We start from the raw sequence: 14171 nt of genomic DNA, 5'->3' as shown, positions 1-14171 counted from the left end.
TGCTTTATTCAAAACCTACTGATTTAAATTTAACCTCACCTGAAAAATACCTTCACAGTGACATTTAGACTGATGTTTGACAAAAATCTGGGTTATTTGGTCTAGCCAAGTTGACATATAACATATGTCACTCTATACCCATGTACCTACCTCAGAATCTCTATCTCTGTCCCTGATAAGGCTTTCATTTCATAAATATTGGAGTCTTTCTTGAATCCTCTATTTCTCTCACACTCAACATCCAGATAGTACTTTGACTCTACTTTTACAATATATCCTGCACAAAATGTTATATATGTTGCCATGAGTAGCATCTGGACCACCATCGTCCCTTGCCTGGAGACTGTTAATAGCCTCTTAATTAGTCTCCTTGTTGCCTCTAAAACCTGTTTTGCAAACAGCAGCCACTGTGATTCTAAAGAAATGAAAAGTTTCATCTTCTTTTCAATCCTCTAAAATAAAATTGAAAATTTTGCTATAAGCATATCCTTACTAGTCTGATCTCTAATAGCCACTCTAACCATTCAAATTCTCCATCCCTGCGGGCCCCGTCAATATTCTCTGTAAACACAAAGATATTTCTTGAAGGTGCAAAGGTGCACCCACCAGGGCCTTGGTACCTGCTGTTGCTGGAGACTTGAATTCTTCTCCTCAGATTCTCACATGATCCGCCCCCTCACCCCACTCAGGTCTTTGATGAACTGACCACACCAACTATTTATTTATTTTCTTTTTTAGGGGGTCTGCCTTGGGTCTTATCTGCGGCATGCGGGGGCTCTGTTGAGACGTGTGGGGTCTTTCATTGTGGCAGGGGCTCTTTGTTGTGGTGCATGGGCTCCAGAGCACGTGGGCTCTGTAGTTTGCAGCACGTGGGCTCTCTTGGTTGTGGTGAGCAAGCTCAGGTTGTGGCGCACAGGCTTAGTTGCTCCGCAGCATGTGGGATCCCAGTTCCCAGACCAGGGATCAAACCCATGTGCCCTGCATTGGAAGGCGGATTCTTTACCGCTGGACCACCAGGAAACTCCCTGACCAACCCATTTAAAGCAGTTCTCCCTGATGGTCACTATCTCTTGACCTTCCTCACCTTTTTTATTTTTGCATCCCGTCCTTTCATGCCTTTTCCTTAGAGGAATTCTCCTGCTATCACGGACCTGACTGATCTCTCCAGCCTCTGAAATGCCTTTTAAAGTGAATGTTATACATAATGGAGTAGTGTTAACCCTAAAACCATATAAGATTTTACTTTTTTACCCCCCCGACTCTTATTTCTATCTGCTGTTATTTGATGTAATTCTGTATTTATTTATCGTTGTCTTTCTTCCTCACTAGAATGCAAGCTCAGTGAAGTCAGACTTAATCTGCCTTTACTTCCCCGAGCCTAGAATAGTGTCTGCACATAGTAGGTGTTCAATAGTGAATCAGAGCCATGTCCCAAGTCATGTCTTGTGGCAGTAAATATACATTGATCAGCTGCTGATCAGTCCACAGAGTAACAACATCCCTCAAAAAATCAAAACCAGGCTTCCCTGGTGGTGCAATGATCGAGAGTCCTCCTGCTGATGCAGGGGACACGGGTTCGTGCCCCGGTCCGGGAAGATCCCACATGCCGCGGAGCAGCTGGGCCCGTGAGCCATGGCCACTGAGCCTGCGCGTGCAGAGCCTGTGCTCTGCAACGGGAGAGGCCACAACAGTGAGAGGCCCATGTATAGCAAAAAAAAAAAAAAAAATTATAAAATCAAAACCAAATTTCCCAAGGGAAAGAGACACTCCAAGGGGAATAAAAATCTGTAAATAGTCCTGCTTATTCATTTGTGGAGCACATCTGTTCTGTACACTCCTTATCTGCAAAGCCCTATTGTGGATGTTGCATAAAGAAGGGAGAACAGAGTTAAATAAGGAATTTATTGTGAATAAAATGTCTATGTATATAATTTTGGATAATGGCAAAATTTATGATCCAAAATAGTCTTAAGACTTTTATTTTTGTCTTTACTAAGGCTTTAAACCAAGAATGTTTTCTTTTCTAGCCAAATATACTCTTTCCACAAACTCCAGTTAATATGGTGTCCATCAGCTTGTAATTATGGTGGAGGCTCTATTTCATACAGTTTGCTGTCATGGGGAGCTGAGAAAAAGTGTCAGTAGATAGAGGAAGATATAGGGTCAAGGCATTAAAAAAATTAGTTTTAGCATATTTAATGCTGGTGGGAACGATAGAGAGGAAGTCTACCTTCCGAGCACCCCAAGCTGTCATTTCCTGTTTTGGGGATGTGTCCTGGACTATAAGATAGCCTTCTCCAATCACAGCATCTCCTTTTGTGTCTGCTCTTAAGCTGAAAGGGTCCTTAGGGATTGTTCTGTCCCACTCCCTGTGTTTTACAGATAAGAAAGGCAAGATGCAACGATGCCCATACCGTCATCTCTTTCCTTAGACTGACACTGTTGCTTCCTAGCTGGGCTCCACATCTCTGCCCCTCCCAGTCATCCTCCACACTGAAGCCAGCAATCTTCACAAACCACAGATCTTGTACTGTTCTGCTCCTACCACCATCTAGGGGCCCAGGATTTTAGACTCCAAGTTCCAATGACCATATATTCCATTACACTTAATTAACATGTGATTTGTGGGATTTTTGTTTATAAAAATAAAGTTATAGATTAAGTTGATACATGCTAACTTGGTTGAAAATTTAAAAAGTACGGTCTAATATGGTATGGCTCTCACTGGTTCTAGAAATGTGCTGTGCATTAGAATAACCCAGGAAGCTCTTAAAAGTCCCAATGCCTGGGCTTCCCTGGTGGCGCAGTGATTGAGAATCTGCCTGCTAATGCAGGGGACACGGGTTCAAGCCCTGGTCTGGGAAGATCCCACATGCCGCAGAGCAACTAGGCCCGTGAGCCACAACTACTGAGCCTGCGCGTCTGGAGCCTGTGCTCCACAACAAGAGAGGCCACGACAGTGAGAGGCCCATGCACCGCGATGAAGAGTGGCCCCCGCTTGCCACAACTAGAGAAAGCCCTTGCACAGAAACGAAGACCCAACACAGCCAAAAATAAAAATAAATTAATTAAAAGAAGGCTCAACATTAAAAAAAAAAAAAAAGGTCCCAATGCCTGATCAAAGTTCCCATCTGATCTGGCCCCTGCCTAATCTCTTCCTGGCTCCCTGCTCTGGAACACACCAGGTTTCCTCCTGCCTCAGGGCCTTTGCATTGGCTGCTTACCTCTGCCAGGATATTTTCCCTCCTGGATTGTATACTTAGACCTGAGTTTCTCTTCAAAGAGATCTCATCACTCTTTAGTTATCTTTCTTTGACCCAAGAGATTACCTGAGGATGATTTGTTATATGCTGTCCTACGACTGTCTTACCGACTTTCACTGCAGTTACGTCAGTGTGTAATTATGTGCTCACTCTTTTGGGTGATTAATGTTCCTCCTCCTTACCAGACTGAGAGGTGCATGAGTGTCATTGTTTGCACTTGTAACCTCAGTGCTTACTTAACAGAATTGCTTTTTAGGCACTCCATAAATTTTTGTCAGGTGAATGAATGAATAATGAATTGCCATGAAGAGGTCTGAGTAGTTTCTGTGAGACAGATTAGACATAAGGGAAATAATGCATTTACCTGATGATTATTTCCCAGTGTACCCTTTATTTTTCTGTACCCTCCTATAAGTTTCACCAGTTCCCTACAAGGTTCACAAGGAATTGACTATCTATTATTAGGCAGAAGTGTTTAATGATGTTGGTAGTTACTTAAAATGAGATTCAGCATGAAGAGTATATCTATTTTTACTTTGCTTTGTTAAAAACCTTTTATACTCAGATCTTAGACCAAATATTTTGGTTTGTGTTCCCTTTGAGAAAAATGATCTATCCAATATGTATAATGAAAATATTATAACTGTTTATTATGATGCTCAGATAATTCCCATGGTCTTCTATTTTCTAGTCATCTTTCTAATATATTTTTCTCTTATATTAATTAAATATAATTAATTAATTATAATTAATTAGGTTCTCTTATATTAATTAAATTTCTCTAAGAAAATTTTTTCTCTCATATTAATTAGCTTTATATCAGTATTTCAGAAAATATAAAATTACGAAATTTTCATTGAAGATAAGTTTTGCACATTAGTGGATCTCACTAGCTTTTTATCTTAGGCATCTTTCAGGATTGTTATCTCTTCTTATTTCTTTTGACCTGGATTTTGTTATTAATTTGTTTGGTGGCTTTTCTTGCTGAGTCACATTGTGCAATTGGCTCTCATGCATTTTTTAAGCCCTTGGGTATAAGGAGAGGTTAAATCCCGTTAAGAAGAAGAATTTTTTGGTAGTATTTAACACTTGGTAGTGTTTAACACTTATCCTTCTTGAAAAACAATAAAATGTGCCACTGCTTTCTATCCTTTACCCCAGTATGATACATTCCTTGAGCAACTGGTAGTGTTGATCATATTTGTAGCTGATAGTCCTACAGAATTTTAAGGCTCTTGGGGCCTCTTGAGAGCATCAAGATTTTAATGGGATGAATCTGACTGTCCCACCTGGGGGCAGCAAGGCCAGGTTTCAAGCCCTCATTTTCACACTTAGTAGTTATGTGAGCTGGAATATTCTGAGTTTGTCTTCTCATCTGTAATAAACAGTAAACAGCCACAAAACTGAGTGTAGTTTAAATGAGACAATACTTCACAGTGCTAGGAGAACAAATCTGTTGGTCGTGAATCTTCTTTTCATATTATAGCTGATGAAGCCCAGATCCAGACAAATCTGGTAGATTTAAGCCTGTGTAAATACACTGGCAGAGCTGCGGGCCCAGGTCTTCTACACTGCAAGTTACCATTCCACTATATTTAACTGATAAGTGATTGTAATTTTTGCTTTTAATGAAAATATAATTATAGAATGGGTTGGTAAATGCTATGTTGGTTGAATAGAAACAAAACCCTGTATGGTCTAATATAATGATTTCCACTGGTGCTTGAACCTTAGTGCACATTAGAATCATTTGGGAAACTTTAAAAAAATCCTAATGTCCAGGCTATACCCCATTCCAATTACATCACAGTATCTGAGGGTGGGACCCAAGAATGATTTTTTTTTAATGACTTCCTATGCAATTTTGTACACATAATTTGCCAAAACGCAGCTGAGAATACTCCAAACCATCTCTAGGACAGTTTTTAAAGGTCTGTTCTTCTGTTAATAGATCATATATCTTGGGGACTGTGTTAAGTGCCTCTTTATGGGTTTGTTTTCTGATATATTTTCCCTTCTTCCTATTGAAATACACCACAGACCTCACATCTTTTGGTCACTTCATCCGTGTCACTAACCTGAATGCTGCTGCATCCAAGAGAGGTCAATGCCTTATTTGCGAGCATCTCCAGATGTCTCTTAACAATGCATCCTGCAAAGATAACAGAGAAGGCTCTTCTTTCAATAGCACCTGGTGTCCACATTTAATTCAGCAGGCATTAATGACTTTTATTTTAATCCTTTAATTAAATTTTTCCCTCTGGTATAAATCTAGGCTTTCTGGAACGAGGGGTGGGAGTCTTCGAGGGGACAGTACTGCCCCTTACAGATTTAGCCAGAGATTTGTGTGGGAACACGCCTGGGTAGTTTATATACGATAGGGTGATGATATGGAAGAGTCTACTTCAGCCTTCTTCGTTATTTAAAATATGAACTAGACCATTGATTTTTCAGTTGTTTTCTTTCCATACCTCAGAATTTCCTATAAGGGACTGAAAGATGCCAGGGTTGCTTATGTGTTACTGTTTCATCTCTGACAGTTTCTATTTCTCACAGAGGATCAGAGCAGGGCTGGAAACAGCTAACTTTATTTTTATTATCTACAGTAAAATGAGAATGTGATGTAAATGTGCAGACAGTGTTTACCAGTTGAGGTCCTGAGGGAACGATCCATATATTTTCTTTTTTCCTTTTTTAACACCTTTATTGGAGTATAACACCTTTATTGGAGTACAATTGCTTTACAATAATGGTGTGTTAGTTTCTGCTTTATAACAAAGTGAATCAGTTATACATATACATATGTTCCCATATTTCTTCCCTCTTGCATCTCCCTCCCTCCCACCCTCCCTATCCCACCCCTCTAGGTGGTCACAAAGCACCGAGCTGATCTACCTGTGCTATGCGGCTGCTTTCCACTAGCCATTTTACATTTGGTAGTGTATGTATGTCAATGGCACTCTCTCACTTCGTCCCAGCTTACCCTTCCCCCTTCCCTGTGTTCTCAAGTCCACTCTCTATGTCTACGTCTTTATTCCTGCCCTGCCACTAGGTTCACCAATACCATTTTTTTTAATATTCCATATATATGTGTTAGCATGCGGTATTTGTTTTTCTCTTTCTGACTTACTTCACTCTGTATGACAGACTCTAGGTCCATCCACCTCACTACAAATAACTTCATTTTGTTTGTTTTTTATGGCTGAGTAATATTCCATTGTATATATGTGCCACATCTTCTTTATCCATTCATCTGTCGATGGACACTTAGGTTGCTTCCATGTCCTGTCTATTGTAAATAGTGCTGCAATGAACATTGTGGTACATGACTTTTTTTGAATTATGGTTTTCTCAGGGTATATGCCCAGTAGTGGGATTGCTGGGTAGTTCTATTTTTAGTTTTTTAAGGAACCTCCATACTGTTCTCCATTGTGATTGTATCAATTTACATTCCCACAATTTATTTTTAATGAATGGAAAAGCCTTCCGTATAGAAAAGCAAAGTAGATACATGTGATTTTATGTAAGTTTTGTATCATCTGACTCCGGGAAAATCTTTTGCCTGACTGAAAGACTGATGGCTCCAGGTGGTACTGGGTGACCATGGCTATAATCCTCGTGGCAGACAAGAGAGAGCAACAAGGAGAAAGGAGGTCAGGGAATGAGGAGAGGAAGCCTTGTGAGGCAGAAACTATGAGAGTGAGAGTGCAAGCTCCCACCTGCACCTAAACAGGCAGAGTGCCTAGGGCCAAGGGCAGAATTCTATTTTTTTTTTTTTTTGCGGTACACGGACCTCTCACTGTTGTGGCCTCTCCCGTTGCGGAGCACAGGCTCAGCGGCCATGGCTCATAGGCCCAGCCGCTCCGCGGCATGTGGGATATTCCCGGACCGGGGCACGAACCCGTGTCCCCTGCATCGGCAGGCGGGCTCTCAACCACTGCGTCACCAGGGAAGCCCCAGAGGCAGAATTCTTTAACAGCAGAAACTCTCCCACCCACCCTACAAACATACTCAATAACATTCTGTGTGTTACTTCTTCCCTTCCTTGAAATCCCTTCAATGGAATGTCTGTTTGCATTCTCATGCCGGGGGTCGTAGATGGACGGACAAGCAGGCCATGGAGAGTAAGCACATAAAAGAGGAGCCACCTTTGATTATCTTTTTTACCAGTTTCTTGGTTTCATTTTAAAACTGCTTTCTCTGGTAAAATAAACAAAAAAACTTACATGCTATCTAATATATATGTATATATATATTCAGATCAACCAAATCACCCCTGGCCATCAAAGGAGAGACAGCTGTTGTGGTCAGATCGTCCTCACATCCTCAGTGCCTGTTTTCTGTAGGAACCTTCCATGAATTCTCTGCTCTTCATTTATGACCATGTTTTCCAAATGTATAGTGTCTACAAAAGGTATGAAAAGTTTAGGACTTATGATAATAATATTCAGTATTGACAGTACCCACACTGAGCCCTTCATTGCTCATTGCTTTTCTCACTGACCGTGGAGTTTGAGAGTGACAGGGGAGGACCTTCAAGAGACAGAGGAGGACTTCCCTGGTGGCACAGTGGTTGAGAGTCCGCCTGCTGATGCAGGGGACACGGGTTCGTGCCCCGGTCTGGGAGGATACCACATGCCGCGAAGTGGCTAGGCCCGTGAGCCAAGGCCACTGAGCCTGCGCGTCTGGAGCCTGTGCTCTGCAATGGGAGAGGCCACAACAGTGAGAGGCCCGCGTACCACAAAAAAAAAAAAAAAAAAAGATGACAGAGGAGTGAGACATGGAGATCACCTTTCTCCCCCAAAATACATCAAAGATACATCTACATGTGGAACAACTCCTACAGAACACCGACTTAACACTGGTAGAAGACCTCAGACTTCCCAAAAGGCAAGAAACTCCCTCCCATGTCCGTGGCCATGTGGCTGACAGGGTCTTGGTGCTCCGGCCGGGTGTCAGGCCTGAACTTCTGAGGTGGGAGAGCCAAATTCAGGACATTAAGCCACCAGAGCCAACCTGGCCCTATGTAATTTCAATTGGCGAGAGGTCTCCCAGAGATCTCCGTCTCAATGCTAAGACCCAGCTCCACTCAATGACCAGCAAGCTCCCATGCTGGACACCCCATGCCAAACAACCAGCAAGACAGGAACACATTCTCACCCATTAGCAGAGTGGCTGCCTAAAATCATAAGGTCACAGACATCCCAAAATACACCACCGGACATGGTCCTGCCCACCAGAAAGACAAGATCCAGCCTCATCCACCAGAACACAGGCACCAGTCCCCTCCACCAGGAAGCCTACACAACCCATTGAACCAACCTTACCCACTGGGGGGCAGACACCAAAAACAATGGGAACTACAAACCTGCAGCCGGCAAAAAGGAGACCCCAAACACAGTAAGTTAAGCAAAATGAGAAGACAGGTGTCCGAGTGCCAGTGGAAGCTGAAAGGGCTGGAGGTGGCCAAGGGTGAGGGCAGCTGTAACGGTTGCAGGCTAAGGCACAGCAGCTGCGCAAGGAGGAGTGAAGCTGGGAGCAGAAGCTAGAGGAGATGCGCAAGAAGGAGAAGAGCATGCCCTGGAACATGGACACGCTCAGCAAGGACGGCTTCAGCAAGAGCATGGTCAATACCAAGCCTGAGCAGGCGGAGGTGAATTTGGAGGAGGTGAGGGAACAGAAACACAAAACTTTGATGGAAAATTATGAGAAACAGATCAAGCACTTCAGCATGCTCCACTGCTGGGATGACAGCCAGAAGCACCTGTTGGACAACATCCACCTGGTGTGCGAGGAGACCGCCAACTACCTGGTTATTTTGTGCTTTGACCTAAAGGCAGAGGAGAAATGTGTACTGATGGAGCAGGTGGCCCACCAGACCATTGTCATGCAGTTCATCCTGGAGCTGGCCAAGAGCCTGAAGGTGGACCCTCGTGCCTGCTTCTGGCAGTTCTTCACCAAGATCAAGACTGCCGACGGTCAGTACATGGAGGGCTTCAATGACGAGCTGGAGGCCTTCAAAGACTGCGTGCGGGGCCGGGCCAAGCTGCGCATCAAGAAGGTCATGAAAGAGTACGAGGAGGAGGAGTGCAAGCAGCAGCTTGTCCGAGCAGCCTGGACCCCATTGAGGTATACGAGTCCCTCCCTGAGGAACTCCAGAAATGCTTTGAGGTGAATGATGTGCAGATTCTACAAGATGCTGTCAGCAAGATGGATCCCACCGACATGAAGTACCACATGCATCATTGCATCAACTCCAGCCTCTGGGTCCCCAACTCCAAGTCCAACGAGGCCAAGGAGGAGGAGGAGACGAGTCCCAGGGATCCTTTGCTGGAAGCCTCCAAGCCAGGTGATGAGAAAGATGTCAGCGCATGACCCACCTCAGCTGCTGCCTGACTGCCTGCAGGTCCCTGTGTGCCCCTTTTCAGAAAACAAAAATAGACAACATCTCCCTAGCTCCTGGCTTCCTCCACTTTTGCTGCTCCCCCACCTAGCCTGTAGGGGCCTGCCCAACCTCTCCACCACCGCCATACCCCCAGTGCTCATCCAAGTCTTTACTTTGAGTCAAGGGACTTCACTGCCTGCAGCTCGCCCCACTTCAGCATTATGCAAAAGGCTCGGGGATCCAGGGACGGGTAGAGGTTGCCAGCCTGGTCCACGGGGTAGGGATGGGGTCCCCAGCAGAGGGGCTTGCTCCAGTCACTGTGGGCTATGTTTTCACTGTTCATCCACACTGAGTATTCTATATAGTAAACAGCAATTATCTTCGAATATACAACAGATGAAGGAGCAAAGTAAAAACTCACCAGACCAAACAAATTAAGAGGAAATAGGCAGTCTACCTGAAAAAGAACTCAGTACTGTTATTAAAGATATGCAAAATCATGGAAATGGAATGGAGAAAATACAATAAACATTTAACAAGGACCTAGAAGAACTAAAGAGCAAACAATAAAGAACAACAGAAAAATGAAATTAAAAATACTCTAGAAGGAATCAATAGAAGAATAACTGAAGCAGAAGAATGGATAAGTGACCTGGAAGATAAAATAGTGGAAATAATTACCACAGAGCAGAATAAAGAAAAAAGAATGAAAAGAATTGAGGACAGTCTCAGAGACCTCTGGGACAACATTAAACACACCAACATTCGAATTATAGGGACCCCAGAATAAGAAGAGAAAAAGAAAGGGACTGAAAAAATATTTGAAGAGATTATAGTTGAAATTTTCTCTAATATGGGAAAGGAAATAGTCAATCAAGTCCAGGAAGTGCAGAGAGTCCCATACAGGATAAATCCAAGGAGAAACACACCAAGACACATATTAATCAAACTAACAAAAATTAAATTCAAAGAAAAAAATTAAAATCAGCAAGGGAAAAACAACAAATAACACACAAGGGAATCCCAATAAGGTTAACAGCTGATCTTTCAGCAGAAACTCTGCAAGCCAGAAGGGAGTGGCAGGACATATTTAAAGTGATGAAAGGGAAATACCTACAACTAAAGTTACTCTACCCAGCAAGGATCTCATTCAGATTCAAGGGAGAAATTAAAACCTTTACAGACAAGCAAAAGGTAAGAGAATTCAGCACCACCAAACCAGCTTTACAACAAATGTAAAGGAACTTCTCTGGGTAGGAAACACAAGAGAAGGAAAAGAACTACAATAAAAAACCCAAAACAATTAAGAAAATGGTAATGGGAACATACATATGGATAATTACCTTAAATGTAAATGGGTTAAATGCTCCAACCAAAAGACGTAGACTGGCTGAATGGATACAAAAACAAGACCCATATATATGCTGCATATAAGAGACTCACTTCAGACCCAGGGACACATACAGACTGAAAGTGAGGGAATAGAAAAAGATAGTCCATGCAACTGGAAATCAAAAGAAAGCTAGAGTAGCAATTCTCATATCAGACAAAATAGACTTAAAAATAAAGGCTCTTACAAGAGGCAAAGAAGGACTCTACATAATGATCAAGGGATCAGTCCAAGAAGAAGATATAACAATTGTAAATATTTATGCACCCAACATAGGAGCACCTCAATACATAAGGCAAATGCTAACAGGCATAAAAGGGGAAATTGACAGTAACATAATCATAGGGGACTTTAACAACCCACTTTAACCAATGGACAGATCATCCAAAATGAATATAAATAAGGAAACACAAGCTTTAAATGATACATTAAACAAGATGGACTTAATTGATATTTATAGGACATTCCATCCAAAAACAACAGAATACATATTTTTCTCAGTGCTCATGGAACATTCTCCAGGATAGATCATATCTCGGGTCACAAATCAAGCCTTGGTAAATTTAAGAAAAATAAAATCATATCAAGCATCTTTTCCAACCACAGCACTATGAGACTAGATATCAGTTACAGGAAAAAATCTGTAAAACATATAAACACATGGAGGTTAAACAATACACTACATAATAACCAAGGGAACATGGAAGAAATCAAAGAGGAAATCAAAAAATACCTAGAAACAAATGACAATGAAAACATGATGAACTAAAACTTACGGGATGCAGCAAAAGCAGTTTTAAGAGGAAAATTTATAGCAATACAATCCTACGTCATGAAGCAAGAAACATCTCAAATAAACAATCTAAGCTTACACCTAAAGCAATTAGATAAAGAAAAACAAAAAATACCTAAAAGTTAGCAGAAGGAAAGAAATCATAAAGCTCAGATCAGAAATAAATGAAAAAGAAATGAAGGGAACAATAGCAAAGATCAATAAAATTAAAAGCTAGTTCTTTGAGAAGATAAACAAAATTGATAAACCATTAGCCAGACTCATCAAGAAAAAAAGAGAGAAGATTTAAATCAATAGAATTGGAAATGAAAAAGGAGAAGCAATAACTGACACCGCAGAATTACAAAGGATCATGAGAAATTACTACAAGCAACAACATGCCAATAAAATGGACAATCTGGAAGAAATGGACAAATTCTTTGACAAGCACAACCTTCCACAACTGAACCAGGAAGAAACAGAAAATATAAACATACCAATCACAAGCACTGAACCTGAGACTGTGATTAAAAATCTTCCAACAAATGAAAGCCCAGGACCAAATGGCTTCACAGGCGAATTCTATCAAACATTTAGAGAAGAGCTAAGACCTATCCTTCTCAAACTACTCCAAAATATAGCAGAGGGAGGAACATTCCCAAACTCATTCTATGAGGCCCCCATCACCCTGATACCAAAACCAGACAAAGATGTCACAAAGAAAGAAAACTACAGGCCAATATCACTGATGAACATAGATACAAAAGTCCTCAGCAAAATACTAGCAAACAGAATCCAACAGCACATTAAAAGGATCATACACCATGATCAAGTGAGGTTTTCCCCAGGAATGCAAGGATTCTTCAATACATGCAAATCAATCAATGTGATACACCATATTAACAAACTGAAGGATAAAAACCATATGATCATCTCAATAGATGCAGAGAAAGCTTTTGACAAAATTCAACACCTATTTATGATAAAAACACTCCAGAAAGTAGGCTTAGAGGGAACTTACCTCAACATAATAAAGGCCATATATGACAAACTCACAGCCAACCTCATGCTTAATTGTGAAAAATTGAAAGCCTTTCCACTAAGATCAGGAACAAGACAAGGTTGTCTACTCTCACCACTATTATTCAACATAGCCTTGGAGGTTTTAGCCACAGCTAAATCAGAGAAGAAAAAGAAATAAAAGGAATCCAAATCAGAAAAGAAGAAGTAAAGGTGTCACTGTTTGCAGATGACATGATACTATACATAGGGAATCCTAAAGACTGTATGAGAAACTAGAGCTAATGAATGAATTTGGTAAAGTTGCAGGATACAAAGTTAATGCACAGAAATCTCTTGAATTCTTATACACTAATGATGAAAAATCTGACAGAGAAATTAAGGAAACACTCCCATTTACCATTGCAACAAAATGAATAAAATACCTAGGAATAAACCTACCTAAGGAGACAAAAGACCTGTATGCAGCAAACTATAAGATACTTATGAAAGAAATTAAAGATGATACAAACAGAAGGCGAGATATACCATGTTCTTGGATTGGAAGAATCAACATTGTGAAAATGACTGTACTACCCAAGGCCATCTACAGATTCAATGCAATCCCTCTCAAACTTCCACTGGCATTTTTCACAGAACTAGAACAAAAAATTTCACAATTTGTATGGAAACACAAAAGACCCTGAATAGCAAAAGCAATGTTGAGAAAGAAAAATGGAGTCAGAGGAATCAAGCTCCCAGACTTCAGACCCTACTATAAAGCAACAGTAATCAAGACAGTATGGTACTGGCACAAAAACAGAAATATAGATCAATGGAATAGGATAGAAAGCCCAGAGATAAACCCACACATGTATGGTCACCTTATTTTTGATAAAGGAGGCAAGAATATACAATTGAGAAAAGACAGCCTCTTCAATAAGTGGTGCTAGGAAAACTGTACATTTACAAGTAAAAGAATGAAGTTAGAACACTCCCTAACACCATAAACAAAAATAAACTCAAAATGGATTAAAGACCTAAATGGAAGGCCAGATACTATCAAACTCTTAAAGGAAAACATAGAACACTCTATGACATAATCACAGCAAGACCCTTTTTGACACACCTCCTAGAGAAATGGAAATAAAAACAAAAATAAACAAATGGGACCTAATGAAGCTTAAAAGCTTTTGCACTGCAAAGGAAACCATAAACAAGACAAAAAGACAACCGTCAGAATGGGAGAATATATTTGCAAATGAAGCAACTGACAAAGTATTAATCTCCAAAATATACAAGCAGCTCATGCAGCTCAATAACAAAAAAACAAACAACCCAATCCAAAAATGGGCCACAGAT

General features: G+C 41.1%; 1 pseudogene; it reads left to right on the top strand.

The window, feature by feature from the left end:
• Positions 1 to 8677: 8677 nt before the first annotated feature.
• LOC149749204 (hsp90 co-chaperone Cdc37 pseudogene) lies at positions 8678 to 11491 on the top strand (annotated as a pseudogene).
• Positions 11492 to 14171: the final 2680 nt, after the last annotated feature.

This window comes from Delphinapterus leucas, chromosome 5 (genome assembly GCF_059928025.1).
Source record: "Delphinapterus leucas isolate spDelLeu-1000000601 "Yukka" chromosome 5, BTC_Dleu_Yukka2, whole genome shotgun sequence".
Lineage (NCBI taxonomy): Eukaryota > Metazoa > Chordata > Mammalia > Artiodactyla > Monodontidae > Delphinapterus > Delphinapterus leucas.
This window is presented reverse-complemented; position numbering and strand designations above follow the sequence as displayed.